We start from the raw sequence: 23,376 nt of genomic DNA on the forward strand, positions 1-23,376 counted from the left end.
CCTCATTATTATTACCTGTACTAATAATGTAAGCAATTAACGAGTGACATTTAGACCACACGCCTTGTTTCCTCGGGTGTCTGTTTTCTCCTAAGCACTAGGCTCCCAGCATGCGTGCACTATTAAAATCAGAATTCCTTCTTAAACCCTTCTTTCCCCCTGTATTTGCCCCAAGCCTCTGGATTGGGCCTTTTTGGCTGTGAAGTCCCTGCTCCACCAGCTCTTGTCATCTTTTCCAAAGAGCTTTCACCATGTAAGTCGTCCCTCCGCAGCCAGGGTCGTGCCAGAGAAAGAGACAGAGAGGCATGGATGATACCTAACCTGCGACAAAGCCTGAGGCTTCCCTGGGTGCCTTCAGCAGGTGACAGTCCCCTTGCAGGTAAGAGACCCTAGAAAAAAAGAAGAGACTCATGCACACTCCTGTTTGAGGTTGGAACAACTGACTGACATTCCTGTGCTCTGACACCTCTACATCCTCATACAGAATTGCATTCACACCTTCTGAAACCTAGTGTCACCACAAGCACAGCTAAGCACAGCCAGGGTTCCTAGATGCACTGAACCAGCTCAAACATACATCTGAAAGCTCAGTTCCTCTTTGCATTGAGCCTATATCATTTTTTCCAATTTCTGGCCTTTTTCCCTATTCTTCACATTTTCCACTCTGCAATTTTGAGATCTTCCTGTTAACAAATTATAATGACAACCATCAAGAGTGGTCCTGTTATACGTATGATTCTTTTTCAAGTACCTCATCTTACGTGTGTATTTCTTCACTTAGCTTGATCAGCAAGGCCAGTAGAATTAACTGGCCTTGGTGTATTTCTCAGTGAGTTACAAAATCAGCATTTTCTTATTCACAAGGTCCTGTAGCCAGAGCTGGCTTCACGGGTGACCGACTCATACAACGCTATGGAGCCCCACTCTTAAGGCGATACACATTGCCATCTGGAAACTCTTTATAATTGTTGAACAAGTTTCCCTGAATGTTCATTTTGCACGAGGCCTCAAAAATTATGTAGCCAGCCCTACCTATAGGTTTTAGCCATGACAATACTATATAGTTGGGCTGGAAACCTAAAAATTTAAGCGTGAGCTCACAGGAGCTCAATGGCTTGTTTGAACAATGCTTAGAGTGCTGGACAGTTAGCTCAATTGTTTAGAGCGTGGTGCTGATAACATCAACATCCTGGGTTCAATCCCTGTACTGGCTAGCTGCCAAAAAAAAAAAAAATTCAGAATTGCAAACAGAAAATTTTCTAAGTACGTCAAATATACTTAACAGTGACTAAGAGCAAAGAGACTATTTGTGGTGACCCCAAGAAGGAATATGTAGAAAACCTTGTGTCAAGGACAGAAAGATGATATCCAAATACAGGAATTTTCTTCTAAATGTTGTCATTTCCATTTGTGAATTACTAAAAATAGTTCCCAAAGCTGTGGGGGATCCTTCCGTTGTGTTTGTTTTAAGTTTTACAGTTAAGCAAGTACCTGGTCTTGGTGAAGGCACAGATATTACGCATGGCTACATTTTCTTACGGAAACTTTGATTTACAGTTTTGCGCATTATATCAGGACATTTATATTCTAGAAAGTGAAATCACAAGGACAAGCAGGCTGAGTTTTTAAAAACAGGTTTTAAATGTTCAAAGGGATCCCTGTATTTAAAAAAAAAAAAAAAGCAATGTGAGCGCTGCTTATATGGGTTTTGCTGCATATTCATTTCATGAATAAATGCATTTTATAATCAGCCACAAAAGAGAACAACTAGTCAGTTGAACAGAAAGTTTGGATTTAAACATATAGGGCCACCTTAGTATGCATATGTTAAAATACTACTTGTGGTTACATTGCTTTCTTCCTCTTCCTTTAGAATTATCGCAGACATCCTCTGTGATCATGCAGGCCTTTCTCATATTATTTATTTTAATTATAGCTTAAAGTAACTTTTAAAAGGGAAACATTCTAGTTAAGGCAGAGTAACCATTAAGGTTGATTTTTTTTTTAATTCTGCCCACATAGGCCCAATTTATTATGCAGCTCACCTTGCAAGTTGGCACATAGAACTTCTCTTCTCTAACTTCTGATATAACTAGGTAAGCCACACCTTAGGTTCCTGAAAACCAACCCTACGGAGAACCATCGTGTATATGGGAAGAACGCTGGATAAATGGACAGGTGGGACTCATGCCTGCGCAGTTAGTAAGAAAATACTTGGTGTGTCTTCCTCCAAGTCTACTTGAGCCCTGTGGTCTGAGTTTGTCTAGAGAAGAAATGAGCCTTACATTGACTTTGCTTTGACTTAAATACACAAAACACACTTCTAACAGAGTAGAAAAGGGCCTTAATTGTCTCTTATTTATGTCTCTGTGAACAAAGACAGGCCAAAATGTGTGACCCGTCTTGGTCAGGTTACAGAAAAAAATCACACAAATAAGGCCCTCATTCAGTTTCCAAAGGTCAGTTATTCCCTTCCTTGCATGTCATTTGTCATTGCCTTCTTTTTCTGTTTTTTCAGCAGAGGATATGAAACACCTGAGAAGTTTACTCCTACACCTGGGTAGACTCCAGGGCCTCAGTTCCAGAGATTCTGGGTCAGTATGCCTGGGGTGGAGCACTGGAATCTCAGCTTCTAATCAATAATCCAGGTGATTCTACAGCAAGTCAACCTGGGAGTACATTGAGAGATAATTGATTTAAAAAGCACATTAAAAAAAAAAAACACAGATGTCGTGTCAAAAATGGAACAGACACCCTCTATAAGTTAGGTATAGAGGGAAAGTATCTCAACATAATTAAAGCCATATATGACAAACCCACTGCCAATATCATCCTGAATGGGGAAAAGCTGAAAGCTTTTCCTTTAAGAACAGGAACTAGACAAGGATGCCCACTCTCACCACTCCTATTCAACATAGTGTTGGAAGTACTAGCCAGAGCAATCAGAGAAGAGAAGGAAATAAAGGGCATCCAGATTGGAAAAGATGAAGTCAAACTGTCCCTGTTTGCAGATGACATGATCCTATATATCGAACAGCCTAAAACCTCTACAAAAAAACTGTTGGAATTGATAAATGATTTCAGCACAGTAGCAGGATACAAAATCAACACACAAAAATCAGTAGCATTTCTTTTCTCCAATAGTGAACATGCAGAAGGAGAAATCAAGAAAGCCTGCCCATTTACAATAGCCACCAAAAAAATAAAATACTTAGGAATTGAGTTAACCAAGGAGGTGAAAAATCTCTATAATGAGAACTACAAACCACTGCTGAGAGAAATTAGAGAGGATACAAGAAGATGGAAAGATATTCCATGCTCTTGGATTGGAAGAATCAACATAGTGAAAATGTCCATACTACCCAAAGTGATATACAAATTCAATGCAATCCCCATCAAAATTCCAAAGACATTTTTCTCAGAAATGGAAAAAACTATTCAGACATTTATATGGAACAATAAAAGACCACGAATAGCCAAAGCAATGCTCAGCAAAAAAAATAAAGCTGGAGGCATAACACTACCTGACTTTAAGCTATACTACAAAGCTATAATAACCAAAACAGTATGGTACTGGCATAAAAACAGACACACTGACCAATGGAATAGAATAGAGAATCCAGAAATCAACCCTCACACTTACTGCCATCTGATCTTTGACAAAGGCACCAAGCCTATTCACTGGGGAAGGGACTGCCTCTTCAGCAAGTGGTGCTGGGATAACTGGATATCAATATGCAGGAGAATGAAACTAGATCCATACCTCTCACCGTATACTAAAATCAACTCAAAATGGATTAAGGATTTAAATATACACCCTGAGACAATAAAACTTCTTAAAGAAAACATAGGGGAAACACTTCAGGAAATAGGACTGGGCACAGACTTCATGAATACGACCCCAAAAGCACGGGCAACCAAAGGAAAAATAAACAAATGGGATTATATCAAACTAAAAAGCTTCTGCACAGCAAAAGAAACAATTAAAAGAGTTAAAAGACAACCAACAGAGTGGGAGAAAATATTTGCAAAATATACATCTGACAAAGGATTAATATCCAGAATATATAAGGAACTCAAACAACTTTACAAGAAGAAAACTAGCAACCCAATTAAAAAATGGGCAAAAGAGCTAAGTAGGCATTTCTCTAAGGAAGATATCCAAATGGCCAACAGACATATGAAAAAATGCTCAACATCACTCAGCATCCGGGAAATGCAAATCAAAACCACATTGAGATACCATCTAACCCCAGTTAGGATGGCTAAAATCCAAAAGACTATGAACGATAAATGCTGGCGAGGCTGCGGAGAAAAAGGAACTCTCATACATTGTTGGTGGGACTGCAAAATGGTGCAGCCTCTATGGAAAATGGTATGGAGGTTCCTTAAACAATTGCAAATAGATCTACCATACGACCCAGCCATCCCACTGTTGGGAATATACCCAGAGGAATGGAAATCATCAAGTCGAAGGTATACCTGTTCCCCAATGTTCATCGCAGCACTCTTTACAATAGCTAAGAGTTGGAACCAGCCCAAATGCCCATCATCAGATGAGTGGATACGGAAAATGTGGTACATCTACACAATGGAATACTACTCAGCTATAAAAACGAATGAAATACTGCCATTTGCAACAACATGGATGGACCTCGAGAGAATTATATTAAGTGAAACAAGTCAGGCACAGAAAGAGAAATACCACATGTTCTCACTTATTGGTGGGAGCTAAAAATTAATATATAAATTCACACACACACATACACACATACACACACAAACCGGGGGGGGGCGGGAAGAAGATATAACAACCACAATTATTTGAAGTTGATACAACAAGCAAACAGAAAGGACATTGTTGGGGGGGAGGGGGGAGGGAGAAGGGAGGGAGGTTTTGGTGATGGGGAGCATTAATCAGCTACAATGTATATCGACAAAATAAAATTTTAAAAAAAAAAAAAAAAAAAATGGAACAGACACTTGGATTTAAATAGTATTCATGACCTAATTTTGTTTGAAGTGCCTTTTTTAAGGGTGTGTGTTGATGGGGATTGGACAAACCAGTCTATTTCTTAAGAATCACAATGACATGTTTTTTCCAATTTACATTTAGCTAAGACTCTCTTAGACTCATGGCTTTTTCAGGCTAGCAAGTAATCTTTTTAAAGGTTTTCCAGTTGGTTAAAGCGTGCTGCTGATAACACCAATGTCCTGGGTTCGAGCCCTGTACTGGCTAGTTGCCAAAAAAAAAAAAAAAAAAAAAAAGGATTCTCAGAATTGCAAATGAAAAATGTTTAAGTGTGTTAAACATACATAATATTGACTAAGAGCAAAAAACTTAACCATGGTGACCCCAAGCAGAAATGTGTATAAAACCACGTGTTAATGAAGGAAGGGTGTCTGAAGGAAGCAAGTATGATCTTTCTCCAGATCTTTCTCCCTTGGAAAAGCAAATATAAAAGCAAATTGAGAACTTGCTCTAAAACTGGGGAAGAACGAATACTTAACTGCAATGTCATTTATGAGTCATAAACAGAATGCGGTCCCTGTCCTTGGTTATGGAAAACAATGAAGTAAGGGGAAGGAAGTCACAGATAAGGTTTAGTTTCTTTTCTAATGACACAATAACATGCATCTTCTCTCAGAAAGTTCGATTTACTTCAGGAAGAGCCAAAGTGGGAAAACCACTTTGTGTGCTCTGCACGATGCTGGCCCATACCCACCGCTCCATCCCCAGCGGAGCCTGACTCTTCCACATCTCTTCTTTAACTGCTTTCCTCCTCCTCCAGACTTGACTCCCTTCTGCTCACCTTTAGATCCCATGATCCAAGAAATACCATAAGCGGCGCTCTTAAGAAAGAAAAAGAAATAGTGAAATTGGGAGCACGGTGTACAGAACTCAATCGATAAATGTCGGATTTGCATCTTTTGTAATATGATGTTAGGCAAACGTGGGGTATACCTCTATGGTACTGGCAGTCAACGTAATCATTTTACAAATGACAGTTATGGATTTTTGCACAGGGTCACTGAATACATGCTCCAGTTTTCACAAAAGAGCACCATGTCATCTGCTTTCTTGCAGCATGTTGCAATGCTCAGTATCCTATTTGGGGATAATTTCAGCGTATGACACATTTTCTCCTTCAGTGAGATTACAAGAATTTAGTTGCAGCCTATACAGTTTAAAGGTATCATTTTTAATAATCACTTTGATGTTTACTAAGATTTTACAAAGTATCAGAGATATGTTTCCTATCATTTCTGTGCTCTGAAGAGCATTTTGATGACATTTTAAAATTTTTCTTGCAAAATAGATGAAGAATTGTCAAATAATGTGATTTTAAACTACTGCTTTTCAAGCATTTGTCTCCTTGCCCTTTTCTCTCTGCTCCCCCAATGTCACCATCAATCAAAGTAAAATTTGTTTGGTGCCTGTTCTGCAGTCCTGCTAAGCCGACACTAAAGCTTCACTCCTTGCTGCAGTCATTACTAAAATTAAAACAATTACTAAGAAATAAAAGGGTCGATCATATGGTGATGGCGATGTCCCGCTCTGACCACTTTTTCCCTTCCAGCTCCCCGCCCTGAGAATTTGTCACGTTAGCACATGGGATGGCCTCTGTTGATTTCAGTGTGTTACTGACATAACAGCTGCTGGGCCGGGCACTAACACTGGGTTTTGGAAACCCAGAAGTTTCAAAGGATGTTTGATGCCAGTAAAAGTGCACACTTGCCCCAGTGATGAGGCAATGAACTAATTTTAACCTGATTCTAATGTTAGCAACACTACAGTAAGCAGCCGTCAGGAGCCAGGGTGCTCATATCTGATTTTACATACAAGGTGTGGATATTGAAAAACAAGTGGCTACCAAAAATACCACTTAATAGTCAAATGTGGGAAGCTATTTAAGATGTAAAAATTAACTTATGGGTTTCTGGTTCTTGACATGACTAAAATATTACTGGCTTGCCCCCAAAACATACATTTGGAGAAGCATAAACAAACAAAAGAAACATATACAATGAATTAAATCTTAAATCATATAACTTTAAAAACCACATGTATCACTTCTGAATGGCCTGCTTTTTATATGAAATGCATAATGTATTTTTCAGCAAAATTTCTAATTTAAATTTTGTGAAATGAGACTTTTTTAACTTTTCTTGCACGAAGCTCAAATAATCATGTTTTTATTCTCAGTTTTAGTCTTAAACATGCAAAGAAACCTATGGGTGCTCTTCAGAATTACTGAAACTCTGTTCCATTAAAAACGTTAAGTGGGTTAAGCCCATCTAAATTTACATTGGGCCCTGTAAATACTAAGAGATTTGGAGACAAGCGTCTGAAAATTTAAAAAGCAGCTTTTGACAGGAGACAGCGCCACACGCTGGCCATATAAATAAAATGTGGTGGAAATGAACCGTCCATCTGTGATAACGCAGCTTTAGAACTAAATTGTCCACCCTAAACATGTATCTAACTGGGGTGATCATGCTGTGTTCACACTTATTTCTGACTAGATTACTTCCTGTGTGGATTTAAACACTGGAAGACTTTCCGGTGTATATAGTCATACTGACCTACGTTAGAGAAATTAGTGTAGCAGTCTTAAAACGAGGCATTTTTCTAGCTCATAAATATTTCTCAAACTGTTCCCTACAAAATTAAATGACAAGGGTGAGCTCTTTGTGAATTATCTTCATGGAAGCTTCTATTCAGAGCAACTTTTTGCAGCATGCGTTGCTTGCTTCCTAGGATTTTATAAAATATGAGAACATATGGATAAAATCTGATACCAGGGGAAAGGAGTGCAAGGAAGGTTGACAGGCTTTATCTACCATGTGAGAAAAGATGAAGAAGACCCGGACGCTGCCTTTCAACACTCACTGGCCACTTTAGACAAGATGAAACAACAGTCAAGAGATTAAGATAAACACATTTAAGAACTTGGGGGAAGCCCTGTGCTACTCTAAGACCAAGTGTACGGGATTTGTGAACGTAACTAAGGCACGAATTAATAGTTTCCTCTTCTGAATCCACAGCAACCAAAGAAAGCATCCCTTAGGAGCAAAACAAAACAAGAAAACTCATTCTGGCTTGCTTCCGGGATGTTCTATAGTGGCTAACTTGAACCAGCTGAAGAATATTCTACTCCCTGATTAAATTTTGGTAAATGGGATTCTCCTAGTGTTTAAGTGGGGATTCCTACTGGGACTGTTTTTCCTATGGTCCTTCTGAATATTTCCTCATGTAGAAAAGTACTCAGCAACATTGTAAGAACTTCTCTGTTCAAGAGGAACTTAAATCAAAGGATAGGTATGTATCCCACCAGATGTTTTTTCTTCCCCTGCAAATGATAAGTAGCTACCATTCTGGACAATGAGAGATCAGGTTGACATCTTGATATCTCTAATGCTCTTCAAATGTGGGAGCCCTAGGCAAGGAAGGGTGCGTCATTGATATGTAAGAAGCCAGTTAAGAGGAGTGGGATAATTGGAGAGCTGGTTACCTCTTTCACATTTTAGTATGACATCACTAAGTGAATTACTGTTTCTGTCATGCACAAAAAGAGAAATGAAATGGGATCTAAACCCTTTCCTGTTTTCAAGACAATTGGGTGCACATGTTCGTTGTTTAACACCAAAAGACTTTCAGATGGAGGTTTTTATTCCTCCCCCCCCCCAAAAAAAACAATCAACTAAAATTATAACTATGCCTGCAAAAATGTAAACCTATGACATAATTCCCTACTTAGATTCTAAAGGATTGTGAGACATGATATGTATCATTCAGAGGCTAGGAAGAGTGAAGAATACCAGTTTGGAATCAGGCTGGTGTTGAAATCTCAGTTATAGCAAAGAGGGCTGGGCCACCTATGCAAATCCCTTCGCCTCTCTGCATTTCAGTATCTCACCTTATAAAATAGAGATTATAATAGAAACAAATCTAGGATTATATTGAGATAGTATTTCTAAAGGACTGAGTACAGACCTTCAATAATAAATAATGAGTGCCCAAACTGGGCAGAACAAATGCAACATTCATAGTGTGAAAGAATTGATTTATAATATAAGGGTAAAAAATAAAAGGACCAACAGAAACAAACAAACAAAAAAATTACCCTTCTGCTTTGCATACACTTTAATCCAGGGTTTCTCAACCTCAGCACTATCGGCATTTTGAGCTGGATAATTATTTGCGGTGAGGGGCTAGCCTCTGCACTGTAAGGTATTGAGCAGTATCCCTGTCTTCCACCAACTAGATGCCAGTAGCACACACACACACACACACAAACCCTCAATTGTAATAAACAGAAATGTCTCCAGGTATTACCATGTGCTCCTTGTGGGAAAAATCGTTCCCAGATAAGAGAGTGCTAGGACAACACATCTTATAGTTTAAAAGAATCTCTTTCTCTTAGTGGAAAGGTAAGAATGATTTTTTGGTGACTTCTGAAATGGATGTTAGATTCTGAACACGAAAACCAGGTTCACTTTCCAAAATGATTTATCAAAGTTTCCTTCAAAACAGCTTATTCAGCATAAATGCTATTGGTAGTATATAAATGGTGACAAAATAAAGAGAAACACAAATATCCAGGAAAACTTCTCCCTTTCTCCCCAGAGAATTCTCCATAGCATTTAAACATAGGATATCATCCAAACAGAACTCGAACAGGGCATGTGCATCCCAGAGTCGTTTTTCTGCACCTGGTCAAACATTCCACCTGATTTTAAACACCCTCTTTAAGCTTCAATCAGTGTTTCCTGCCTAAAGTTACATTCTGACGAGTTAAATTATACATTTTTTTTTTCTTATTTAACTCCTTAGTTTTATTGAGGTCAAGTTACATAAAATAAAATAATTTACATAAAATAAAATTGACTATATAAAATAAAATTGATGAGTTTTAAATGTATAATTTGATGTGTCTTTACAAATTATACAGTAGTGTAACCACCAATACACTTGTAATACAGAATGTTCCATCACCACATATACTTCTCTCATGCTCTGGTGCAGTCAACCTCCTGCCCCTGCTCCCAGTTTCTGGCAACCACTGGTCTGATTTCTGTCCTTCTAATTTTGTCTTTTCCAAAAATATCATATAAGTGGGATCGTACATTATGGGGCTTTGTGTGCCTGGCTTTTCTTTTTCACTTAGCGTAATGCTTCTGAACTCGTGTTATTTCCTGTAGCAGTTGTGTGTTCCTTTTCATTGCTGCATAATATTCCATTTTATGGATGTACCACAATTTATTCACCAAGTGAAACACATTTGGGTTGCTCTAGATTTTGTCAAATATGGATAAAGTTACAGTCAACATTCTTTTTTTTTTTTTTTTTAATTTTATTTTGTCGATATACATTGTAGCTGATTATTGCTCCCCATCACCAAAACCTCCCTCCCTTCTCCCTCCCCCCTCCCCCCCAACAATGTCCTTTCTGTTTGCTTGTTGTATCAACTTCAAATAATTGTGGTTGTTATATCTTCTTCCCCCCCCCCCGGTTTGTGTGTGTGTGTGTGTATGTGTGTGTGTGAATTTATATATTAATTTTTAGCTCCCTCCAATAAGTGAGAACATGTGGTATTTCTCTTTCTGTGCCTGACTTGTTTCACTTAATATAATTCTCTCAAGGTCCATCCATGTTGTTGCAAATGGCAGTATTTCATTCGTTTTTATAGCTGAGTAGTATTCCATTGTGTAGATGTACCACATTTTCCGTATCCACTCATCTGATGATGGGCATTTGGGCTGGTTCCAACTCTTGGCTATTGTAAAGAGTGCTGCGATGAACATTGGGGAACAGGTATACCTTCGACTTGATGATTTCCATTCCTCTGGGTATATTCCCAACAGTGGGATGGCTGGATCGTATGGTAGATCTATTTGCAATTGTTTAAGGAACCTCCATACCATTTTCCATAGAGGCTGCACCATTTTGCAGTCCCACCAACAATGTATGAGAGTTCCTTTTTCTCCGCAGCCTCGCCAGCATTTATCGTTAATAGTCTTTTGGATTTTAGCCATCCTAACTGGGGTTAGATGGTATCTCAATGTGGTTTTGATTTGCATTTCCCGGATGCTGAGTGATGTTGAGCATTTTTTCATATGTCTGTTGGCCATTTGTATATCTTCCTTAGAGAAATGCCTACTTAGCTCTTTTGCCCATTTTTTAATTGGGTTGCTTGTTTTCTTCTTGTAAAGTTGTTTGAGTTCCTTATATATTCTGGATATTAATCCTTTGTCAGATGTATATTTTGCAAATATTTTCTCCCACTCTGTTGGTTGTCTTTTAACTACAGTCAACATTCTTATACGTATGTGGAAACATATGTTCCCATTTTTCTTGGGCAGACTTTCTGGAGTGGAATTGCTGGATTGTTATGTTTAACTTGATGGGAAACTCAAACTGTTTTCCAAAGTGGCTGTACCTTTTGCATTTCTACCAGCAATGCGTGAGAATACCAGTTGGTCCATATCCCTGTCAGCACTTGGTATTGTCAGGGTCTTTGTTTTGTTTTGGTTTGGTTTGGTGTTTTAAGATAATTTTACCTCTTCTTGCTAATCTAGCTGTATCTATTCTGACATCTCTTTTGGCATCAATTCACATTTCTCTAGTGGCTAATGATATTGAGCATTTTGTCAAGGGCTTATTTGCCATCCATAGATCTTCTTCAGGGAAATGTCTATTCCAATAGTTTCACAATTTTTAGATGGTCATATTATGACATTTTTTTCTTACAAAATTTTAAATTTTGCTTTATCAGGTTTTATAGCTCTTTCCCCTTAAGAAAACCTACTTCAAAAGAACTTTCCTAATCCATGATTTTTTTTTGATTTCCACATATTTTCCTTAGAATCATCATGATTTAATCTTAATCTTTAATCTTCCTACTATTTATATTTTGTAAGGTGTAATGTAGGATCCAACTTTATTTTTTTAAATTAGAAATCAATTACCTTTATTATGAGAAGCCTATTTCTTTCATCATTTATTAGCAGTATTTTCTTTATAATCCATACATTTCTATAGGTATTTGTACTGTTTGTAGGCTCTATTTTCTTTTATTTGTCAGTTTGTACATTTTAATTCTTATTAAATAATTTTGATTCCACAAAACCTTATTACTAAGTTTTATATACTCAGTTTTCATTCAGATTTGTCCCTACATTTATTTACTCTTTCCCTTGTTCTTTATTCCCTCTTACATTTCCATGTTTCCATCTGAGATCATTCCTTCTGCTTGAAAACATAATATATTTGATTATGTATATATTAGTATGGTTCTATTGGCAACAAATTCCCTCAGAGGTTTTTTTACTTTTTTTTTTTTTTTTTTTTTGAGGAGAGTCTGGAAATGCCATTGTTTTATCTTTATTTTTGAAGACCATTTCTGTAGAATAGAGTTCTAGATTAGCAGTTGTTTGAAACATGATTGATTGCACACGTCTGTGGGGTACAGCATTGAATATCGATGCCTGTGTGCATTATCTGATGCTCAAATAAGGATAACTAGTATGATCAACAATATAATCCTTTCTTGTGGCCCTTTACCAATTCCTCACTAACCCCTGTACAATTTCCTACTTGCATTCCATGTATAACTCTTACTCAAGGTTTTTGGAAGTATGATACAGGAGTTTATTAATGGCGTAAGAGTTCTCTGAAGTTATTGAGGGCTGAACCTGTATGGAAATTCACTAGACCAACCCTTCTCTCTGCTTCCCAGAATGTGTTCTGGCCGATTTAATGAAGCAACACTGGTTCCTCCTGCCACCAGCAGGCAGCAGAGGAAGGAGCCACAGTACCTGCCCCTTGAGCCACAGTGCTGAGTTGATCCTGAAACCTGAAGCTTGGTTTTAGGCCAAAAAAAAAAAAGCTTCAGACACAAAGCATAAGATGGCAATGCTGATACACTGTGCAGAAAAACTTAAACGGGCTCAGGGAAGTGAGAAAGGATATCCTCAAACCATTCTCTAAGATGAAAAAACAAACCAGGGGTTAGATCAGAGATGAACCTAGGGCTAGAGAAATGTTTCTTAAATAAAGCACAGAAAGCATTGAGTAAAAAAGAGAGAGAAATTTTTGATATATTTGGTTATATTAAAATTAAGATTTATTATTCATCAAAGACATATTAAAGAAAGGAGACTAATTACAATGTGTTAGAAAATATTTTCACAATGCACACAACTGACAACATATTAGAATGAAGAATATGGAATTAATTCTTGCAAATCAATAAAAAGTGCACAAATGGACCAAGAGAAAAATGAGCAAAAGTTATAAACAAGCATGGACAGAAGAGAAAACATTTATTTCCAAAAGACATATGAAGGGATGTTCAGAATCATTGGGAACCAGAAAAAACATATCTAAAATAAGTCCACAGTCATTATTTTACACCTTCCTGACATTTAAAAATATAATGAAATAAAAATAACAGTGTCAGACACTACATGTTTATTTAAATAGCAACGCAGGGTCCAAAGCTTCTGTAGCAACATTAAATGTATTATTTGTTGGAAGAATGAGTCAAAAAGTAATTTTCTTTCCCTGGATGCAAAGTCAGAGAAGAATAAGGCTTAGTAATGGAATGTTATTCTTGGGAGTAACAGGAAGTAACAAGGTAGCATTTAAATGCCTGGAAAGTGTTGATGTTGAGAATAACATACCTCTAGACTTTGTAGAATTGTCTCGAGTCCCTGGTGAAACAATATATCTCTGTCAGAAAAATGGAGAAGGTTAAAAAGTCCAGGAGAGGGAACAGACTGCTGGGACAATAGGAGAACTACACGTTTTAAGGGCCAGCACGTGGGGTCCATTGCTGGTGCTGTGCTCTTCTGAGGAGCTCTTGGCACCTGCTGTGGGAAGGGGACACTTTGCTTTTCAGCTCTTCACTCTCTGGGGAGATATAAATTTGAGGATCCTCGTCATAGACATAATATTCAAAGCTGAATGGGCTCAATGAGATCACACAGGGAGCAAGGGTGGGTAAGAAAGAGAAGAGATACAAGGAGATTTGGAAGGATTAAAAAGACGTCACAGGCCAGAAAAATACTCTGTGCAATCAGTCAGCCTTCCTTATATTCATGGGCAGGTGAGGTCTGGAGTAGCTGGATCGGTAATTTGGGACAAGGCTTAAGTACTATAATATTAGGAGCTGGTATGTGAAACCTCTATATCTGCATCGGCCATCTGAGGCTTTTCTGCTACGCTTATTTCTGCATCTCTGTTAGACCTAACTTTCCAGTTACTCGGGTGGGTTTTAGGGAAGACTCCCTTCAAATATGGTCTTTTTCGTGCTAGTGAAAAACTATTTGATAACATGATAAATCAATGCTGCTTCTATCTCTAACCTCATAATTAATTCTGGGAAAGTCCCAACCATAGGACTGAGGGAGAGAGAGAAAGAGACTGAGAGATAATATTTGTACTAATATAGGTAAGGTGAAAGGAAGCAAACTAATAACCCACTTCAAAAACAGTGTTTAAGTTCAGACCACAACTACTTATTCTAAAAGTTATTTTTTAATTATTAATCCACAGATATTTTGTCTCAGTTTTTATTTACACATAAATTATAATGGTCTTTCGTTTAGACTTTCAGTCTAGCACAGTAACAGCATGGAACACTGTATAAATCAAATCTTATTATTATTATTATTATTATTATTATTACTATGACTACTAATGCTATTATTATTAAGTTGCATCTCTAATGAGTCACTGAACTGTTCACCACAGAGAAAAATGAACCTAGAAGCTGAGCATTGCTACAAAAATATCAAAACAAGAACATATTTTATTATGTTCCAGAGCTATCTTTCTGAGGCCAGCAACTTTTTTTTTATTGCAGATTTCTAATTATCCAAGTGCTAGGAAACATTTTTTTACAAAACATAAGCAAGCAAATAGGAAACCATGGAGTAACGGTAGCTGTTACGTTCTCACTTCGGTTGAAGAGTTGCATCATTTTATTTGCAGGTACTTTCAATACAGATGAGCTAAGTTAATCACGGGTGGTTTTTAATTATTGGCTATTTTAAAATTATGGGTGATAAGTTGATTATTGATTTCCTGTGTTACATCACTTATAAAAGTGCTGCTCGATGCTGGTAACAATTAGTAATTTGGTAACGCAGAGGCCCAGGTCCCCCCACCAGACATCCTCATGTGATTGGTCTAAGTTGGATTAGGGATCAGTATTTTTTAAAGCATCCAGGTGATTCTGATGCCTCGAGGGCTATGAATCAACAAAAACAATATTTTCCCTAAATTCAAATGGTGGGTTTGAGAAAAGTTATGAGAACTTGGTAAAAATGGTGGGAAGCTCGTGGTTTCTCAACATCAACAGCACAGACACTTTGGACAGGATCATTCTCTGTCGTGGTGTCTGTCCTGTGCATTGAAGAACATTGAGCAGTGTCCCTGGCCTCTGGCCACTAGGTGCCAGCAGCACCTCTCCCCAGTTGTGATAAACAAAAATGTCTCCGGACATTGCCAAATGTCTCCTGGGGGACAAAATTGCTTCCCTCCCTGGTGGAGAATCACTGACGTAACTGAGTCCCATGTTACAGATATTCAAACAGTTCATCAGCTCTAGGAAAACCAGACACGTCCTGGAATTAAACAGCCATCTATAACCACGCACACACAAAAGGAGATGCAATATTTTTAAGTGATGCTCTGGATGACGTCTTGAATTAATTAACAATTAGTCCATGTAAGAGTTTCCACTTCTCCTGTTCCAGTGCTCGACCCCCTTCCTCACCCCGCCATCTCCCCGCTCCCTTTTCAAATAGCCTCAGGGAAACCTCTCGTAAAATTAAAACCTCTCACTCTTCCTCTCCCGAACTGCAACTGCGGGAAGGCTGGAAATAGCTCCCCTGCTCTCCTTCAACCTCACCTCCAGCTGAAGCTTCCAGAGTGCCCTCCCAGCAAACTGCAATTGATGGACACGTTAACCTCTGGGGGCTATCAGAAGTAGCCCGTTTGGGGGCAAGAACAACAAACAGCATCTTCTCCATTTGCATTCTCTCCCATGCCAGAAAAGAAGTCAAGTCAAATAGGTTTCTTTGCTTCCAATTTGATCTGCCCTCTCCTGGTGATTTAACATTTACCTCTCTAGCAACAAGTTAAATAATATTTAGTCATTCAGTGACCACCTGAGCCTCAAGCACTGGTCTGGATATGCTGATACAGTAATGGACCACATAAAGGCTCCATCCTCTTGGAGATGATTTATTAATAGGTGGAGTTATCCACATGATTCTAGATGATGATTTCTGGCTGTGAAGTTTGCATTTTCGTATGGCCTAAGCTACTTTTCTTAAACAAGTGTTCAAGCTATGAACGTTTAGGGTTCAAAGGAATGCTAAGAATGAGAATTTTTTAAGTGTTAATCATGCCCACCCAGGTACCTGAATGCCAGCGAATCCAGTTAGTGATGCACTGAGATCATTTTGTAACCAGCCACTATATAGTACTTCGTCTTGAGGCATTTAGCAAATGTCACTGGCCTCATGTTGAATAAGTTCAAAAGCAATGAATGTCTTGATCATGAGGAGAGGACATCCCCTGTAGCCCCGGTAGGGGTCACCAGTCCAAGGTCATCCATCTCCAGGTAGCAATGGGGGCATTTGGGGGGGAGATGCAGCCCAATTGCAGCCAGTCTCATCAGAGAGGGGCCCCTGGCTGGGACCATGTGCATTGGTGGGCACATTGTAGCTTAATCGGTTGCTGCAATGTCTGTAATTTTCTAACTGGCAACCTCCTGGGGATCCAGAAAATAAGATAAGTTTCGTCCAGGAGAGTCTTGGCCAGAACTATTAGAATGACCTTGAGTTCTGTCCACCTGGGGTTGCGCCTGCTAGTGCTGAGTCTGAACATCTACAGTGGACATCATAGGGTTTCGTCTCAGTCAAATCATCTGTGACGAGGACTGTGCATTTAGGGGAACCTCTGGGAATCAAGGGCCCCATCAAAACAGTGGGGAAAAAGGACATAAAGTTTCCCAAAAGGGGGTAACCACTGGCATGCAAAGCCACGATGCCCTGGGGGCAAGTCAGCTGCCTTCCTGAGCAACCATTTCCACTGGAAAACTGGGGCTTCTTGGGCCCTTTCCCACCTTGTTAGTCATTGACTCAGAGTTGATGCACCCCAAGGTGATGCCAGAGAGTAAGAAAACCTCCACAGACCAGGTGTTCAGGTTTGACAAGAGCCCAGCAGCAAGGAAGCAGCTGCCTTTCAAAGGGATACACCTCATAGGTGTATTAGGGAAGCAATGAGTCTAAAACCCCAAGGGGCACCAGGGTGGAGGGAGCCTGCCTGTCTTTGCCAGAGGTTCCAACTGGCAAATCATCAGCTGTAGAGGTCGTAATGCAAACGGGAATTAGTGTCGTGGACCCCAACTACTACACCTTGTTTAGTTCTTTGTTTTCCTCATCTTGAATCAGATATCCCTGCAACTTGAAAAATTTCTGTTAGAAATCAGCCTGGAGTTTCTTACAAACTGAAGTCTGAGGCCCCCACGATAGCCCCTGTGAGATGCATGAATTGGTCGCAACAGCCTCCCATGGTTTGAAACATATTTCTTTGAGTATCGTGGAAGTTGGCAATTCCTCCTGCCAGCAATGGCGTCTACTGGGTATACAGAATCAGCACATGCAGCACCAACAATTCACGAAACTCATGCAGAGTGACCAGTGGCCGTGGCTAAATGTTTACAGGTGCAGGAGAAGATAACTATCTGCTTGCTCTCTGGCAAAGAGTGGCTGTAAGAAGCTGTCGCTAGTGCTGTGAGACACATTTAAATTTCAGAGACGTTCATGTGTGTGAAAAACAGGTGTCTCGGAATCAGTAAAATAGGCAGCAGTGTCCAGCTCACAGCTTGGTTGTGAGGTTTAAATGCATTAATCCTTATTCTTCATACATAAGCATGTGACATCCTGAACACACTCAGCATAGTTCCCCTTCGAACCCGTCCTTTGCTTGCTTTGTTCAACAGGGCAGCTGAAGTTGTCTGTTTGCATGCTTCCCGTGGAGGCAAAAGACAATAAGAGAGCAGGAAACCCACATTTTCTCATGGGGGTTAATAGTCCACTTAGGATGAGAAATAGATCCAATACCTCTGTAAAATAAAGCAAAAGCTAGAAAAATGAATTAAGTGATCAATTCTCTTCAAGAACCTTGAACTGAGTCCATGATTTCTTTTTTTCTTTTTTTAGAGAGTGCACCGGCCATCCCTATATAGGATCCGAACCCGCGGCAGGAGCGTCGCCGCACTCCCAGCACCGCACTCTCCCGAGTGCGCCACGGGCTCGGCCCACTAGAAGAAATTTTAAAAGCAATTTTACAACTATCATCCCAGACTTTACAATCATATTGACCGACTGTATTGACTTTTATTTTCCATGCTACATGACTAGTCTAATAAATGTGAAATTTAAGTGGGAAATAAATTGTTGGTTCATAATAAAGTAATAAAACTGGAGACATAAAGATGTTGGTAGATCCTTATTAATTGGATTTCTAAGACTAGCATACACATTAACATGACCCACTAGGAATGAATAAAATGAAATACATGGTGCTTTTTATGAGTTTGCTATCAAGTGTGTGCTTAGACCTGCAAAATTCAAGATCTGTCTTTACAGCTATTTTTGAAGTGCCAGTAGATGGCTTAAAGCATTCTGAGTTTTGTGACAGTTACCAATCTTGCTGTGTTGAAAAGCTCTGTCCTTACAATGCCATTCACTATTTCTGTCACCATAAACGGATATGAAATTTCAACAAAAACTTAGAAGATGTGGTTTTCCTTTTTATATGTTGCATACCCCAAGAATAACCAAGTAGTTGATAATCCCTTACAAATATATGCTTATGTTTTATGTGCTTCATTTGAATAATATTCACAAGCAGTTAAATTAAAAGGTCACTGGGGTTTTATGAAAATATTGGAACGGGTGTTCACTATTTATTGAGGGTTGCATAAATCTTAACATTTTTCAAGAGGTTCAGCACCTTGTCTGTTTGACTTGATATTGGTTAAGAAAGCCTAAATTGTTGCCTTGCCTGCTGCTTTGGTACTTTAGGATTATCATTTCACATTAACTAGTCTGCAAAGGAAGTGTGAGGGTACTTCAAAAGTTCATGGAAAGATTCATATCACCTTCCAATTTTATTTTCCCACAAGGTTTTTGAAGTACCCTCGTATCATTATCTGAGTTTTACAGATGATAGAATGAGGTCTCAGAGAAATTACACAATTTTCCCAGTGCACACAGTGGGCAAGTGTGCAACTGATATCCAAACCCAGGCGCAGCTTTTCCAAAAGCTGTGCATTTTGCATCAGACCGTCGCTGCAGTTACCAAAAAGATACAAGAAGATTTAATGGAAGGAAGGAAAAAACTAGGAGGAGAATAAATTCCCCGATTGTTTTATTTGTAATGATTTGAAGTTAGAAGCTAACATTAAAATCTTACACCTCTGTAAAGGATTTGTGAGTAAATAGTAAGCGCTAAAAGCAACAGTATCTTTCCAGCAAACCACTCAAAAGGATCACACTAGTCAGGAGATGGAGTGAATCCTCACGTCGGAAGTCTGTCTAGAAGCAGGGTCTCTGGACACGTGGATGGCCAGCGCATATGGCCACGATATGTATGAATCAGAAGTCAGAAAATCTTACAGGTGGCCCATGAGTCAGAAACAGGGGTTAGCAAATGACAACCCAGGGGCCAAATCCTGCCTGCCACCTGTTTTTGTCAATAAAGTTGCATTGGAACACAGCCATTCTTTTTTTTTTCTTTTTGGCTAATTCTGGAACATTCCTGGCCTGCCTCCTTTTAGGGTCTGTGTTCTTGTTTCCTCTGTCTGGAAAACATCAGGGGAAGATTTTGCATAACAGACACCTTGCTGCTGTCAAAGCCTTGCTGGAGTGAAACCTCAGGGAAGCCCACCCCAGCATCCATATTTCAACCAGGAAACCTATCCCATTCCTGACACTCTGGATGCCCTTCCCCTTTCCTTACTTTTTCCTCTTCCCATGGGGACTCATCTAAAAGAATGTAGAATAAAAGTATCATTATGTAAAGTCTAATAAAAATGTAAAATATCAAAAATAATCCTTATTGTTTATGATGTCTCCCACAATGTAAGCCTCACGAGACCAGAGATTTCTGCCCATCTGCTCCATTCCCTGGACATTGCCTCGTTGCCGTTACTGGGGCTGATCCTGCAGGCTGCGTGCCCAGGCTCTCCTGAGCATAGATTTCCAGCTGGGATGGGCCAATGGGAGGAGATGGCAGGTGTCTCCAGATGGCTGTGTCCTTTATGTTTCTAGCACCTCTGGACACACCAGTTTGGTTTCGGTTTCCAGCAGGGGGCACAACCCCTGGGTTTGGAAATCTGTCTCCTGCCTCTTTCCTCCCTCTAGGGGTCCTAGTGTCTTCCGGAGTTTGCCCCCTGCCTTACCTTACCATCCCATGCTGGCATTTTAGCTCTTTATTCACCGTCCTGAATTAAATTCTGTTTTAAATACTCGCAGTACTTTCTGTTTTCCTGGCAGGTCTTGAAACATACACTTATATTTCTTCTGGTTTTTAAGGGTTGTCTGGGAGGTCAGGCCACAGAAAGAGAATCAGGGCAGCAGATGTTATGTTCCTGTCCCACCGCATAATAAAACCAAATAATTTCGCAGCTCAATAGGTTTAGCAGAACAGCTCTGGTTTTATAGGTTTTCTTCATTTTCAGAAGAGAGATGCACTATAAATCACCACATGTGGACAAGAGCTATAATCAGATGTACAGTATAATCGCAGTCATATATGGCAAAGTAATTTATCATGCGCTTTTAATGATATGAGGAGACACGTTAAATTTATCTCTGTGTCCTTAGCATTCAGTTTAATGCCTCGAATGTAACAGTAACCTGATAAATGCCTATTTAATGATGAAATGAATTAACTGAATGTATTACAAATTATGTATGCTACAGCTATGTGTTATACATCACAATGTCAGATAGCACAGGAATCAACCTGTGAACCTGTGAATGAAGGAAAATTCCCCTAGTTTGCAACTCAGAAAATGAGTTTGCAACAAAAGACAAATGTCCTGTGGAGAAGGAATCATGGCAGGGACTTCCCAGTGGGTCTCAGGCCACCTGGCCAGCAAACCTCCAGTAACCACGTCTCTTGTTATTGGCTTCTTCACAGTGTCTGAACATCTTGGGACAGGCACCAGTGATTATCTGATGCTCAAGAGAAAGAGAGAAATACTCAGAATTCAGACCTCTATGGGAAAGATCACCCACATGAGTTCTAAGCATGTGTAAGGGCACAGGTGTTTAATGGACAAAGTCCGAAATAAATGTAGGACAACAGAGTGGGAGATGGAGGGTACAGAAGAGACACTTGGATTATTTTATCCTATTGTCCAGGGTGATAGCATCAGGCTTGAGCGAGTAGCCAGGAGAGATAATGATGATTCACCAACAGGCTCTGATCCATGGTTTCATTAGCGTACAACTCCAAGCATCCTTTAACACCCTCATATCTGATGCCGGCTCCAGAAGCTCCATGCTGAGCAGCCATTGCCAGAGTTCCTGCAGGATCCAGGGGTCCCCCACTGTGTGCATGGGGTTTTGACACTGATGGAGTTTGGATGTGTTGTCCCCTCCAAAACTCATGTGGAAATATGATCTCCAGTGTGGCAGTGTTGGAAACTGATTGAGTCATGGGGGCAGATCCCTCATGAATGGATTAATGCTCTCCTGGAGGAGGTGGAATTAATGAGTGAGGTCTCACTCTATTAGTTCCCATGAGAGCTCATTGCTTAAAAAGACCCTGGCACCTTCTCTCTCTCTCTTGCTTCCTCTCACCATGGGATCTGCTTGTACCTGCTGGCTGCTGCCACTTTCTGCCATGAGTAGAAGCAGCCTGAGGCCCATGCCAGATGCAGCTGTCCCAGAATCATAAGCCAAGTAAACCTCTCTTCTTTATAAATTACCCAGTCTCAGGTAATTCTGTTATAGCAACACAAAACGGACTAAAACAGAAAATTGATACCAGGAGTGGGGTGTTGCTAAACAGATACCTGAAAATGTGGATGCAGCTTTGCTACCAGGTAATGGCCAAAGGTTGGAGGAGTTTGGAGGACTTAGAAGAAGAGAAAAAGACGAGGGAAAGTTTGGAATATCTTAGAGACTTATGTGGTGGCGAGCAGAATGCTGATAGAAATGTGGACAGTAAAGGTCATGCAGATGATGAGGTCTCAGATAGAAGTGAGGAACTTATTTGGAATTGGACAAAAGATAACCCTTGCTACATTGCTGCAAGATAACCTGGCTACATTGAGTCCATGACCTTGGACTTTGTGGAAGGTGGGACTTAAAAGTTGTGAACCAGAGCATTTGGCAGAAGAAATTTCTAAGCAGCAAAGCATTAAGGATGCTGCATGGCTACTTCTACCAGCCTACTCTGAGTTATGGCAGCAAAGGCATGACATAAAGCCAGAATTTAAAAGGGAAGCAGAGCGTATAGTTTTCAAAAATTTGTAGCCTGGCCATGCTGTAAAGAAATGGAGAGCTGGAGAACAATGCAAGGGTGAAGCAGATAAACTGGTTGCTAAAGACATTATCTTGGCAGTGAGGCAGCCAGAGGCTAATAGTGGAGAAAATGAGAGGAAAGCCCTGCAGGCATTTGAGAAGTCTGGAAGGGTGCCCCACCCATCACAGACCCTAAAGCCTAGAAGGACTGAGTTATCCTGGAGGACAGACCTGGGGTGCAGCTGCCCTCAAGATCCTGCTCCCTTCATCCCAGCTGCTCTGGCTGGAGCAGCCCCAAGTATGGTTCATGCAGCAGCCCTGGAGAGTTGAGGCCCAAAACATTGGTGGCGTCCACATTGTGTTAAGTCTGCAGGCCAGCAGGACATGTGACCAGTGGAGGCATGGCAGCCTCCACCCAGATTCCAGAGGATGTACGGAAGAGCCTGGGGGCCCAGGCAGAAATCTGCCGCAGGGGTGGAGCCAACCCCCACTGAGGCCATCTAGTAGAACAATGCTGAGCAGGAAAGTGGGATTGGAGCCCCCACAGGGAGCCCCCACCAGGGAAATGTCTAGTAGATCCAAGGCAGTGGGACCACTATGGAGACCCCAGACTTATGGAGCTACCAGAGTGGAACACTGGCCTGGAAAATTTGCAGGCACCAGCACGGCCCACTGGGCTGCACCTGGTAGAGCTGTGAGAACAAGGCTGCCTGATGCTTTGGGGGCCCAGATGACCAATTGTGCCCAGGATACAGGACTTGGAGTCAAAGAACATTATTTTGGAGTTTCAATGTCTGCCCTGCAGGGTTTCAG

The sequence above is a fragment of the Cynocephalus volans genome, chromosome Y (genome assembly GCF_027409185.1).
Source record: "Cynocephalus volans isolate mCynVol1 chromosome Y, mCynVol1.pri, whole genome shotgun sequence".
NCBI classification, from domain to species: domain Eukaryota; kingdom Metazoa; phylum Chordata; class Mammalia; order Dermoptera; family Cynocephalidae; genus Cynocephalus; species Cynocephalus volans.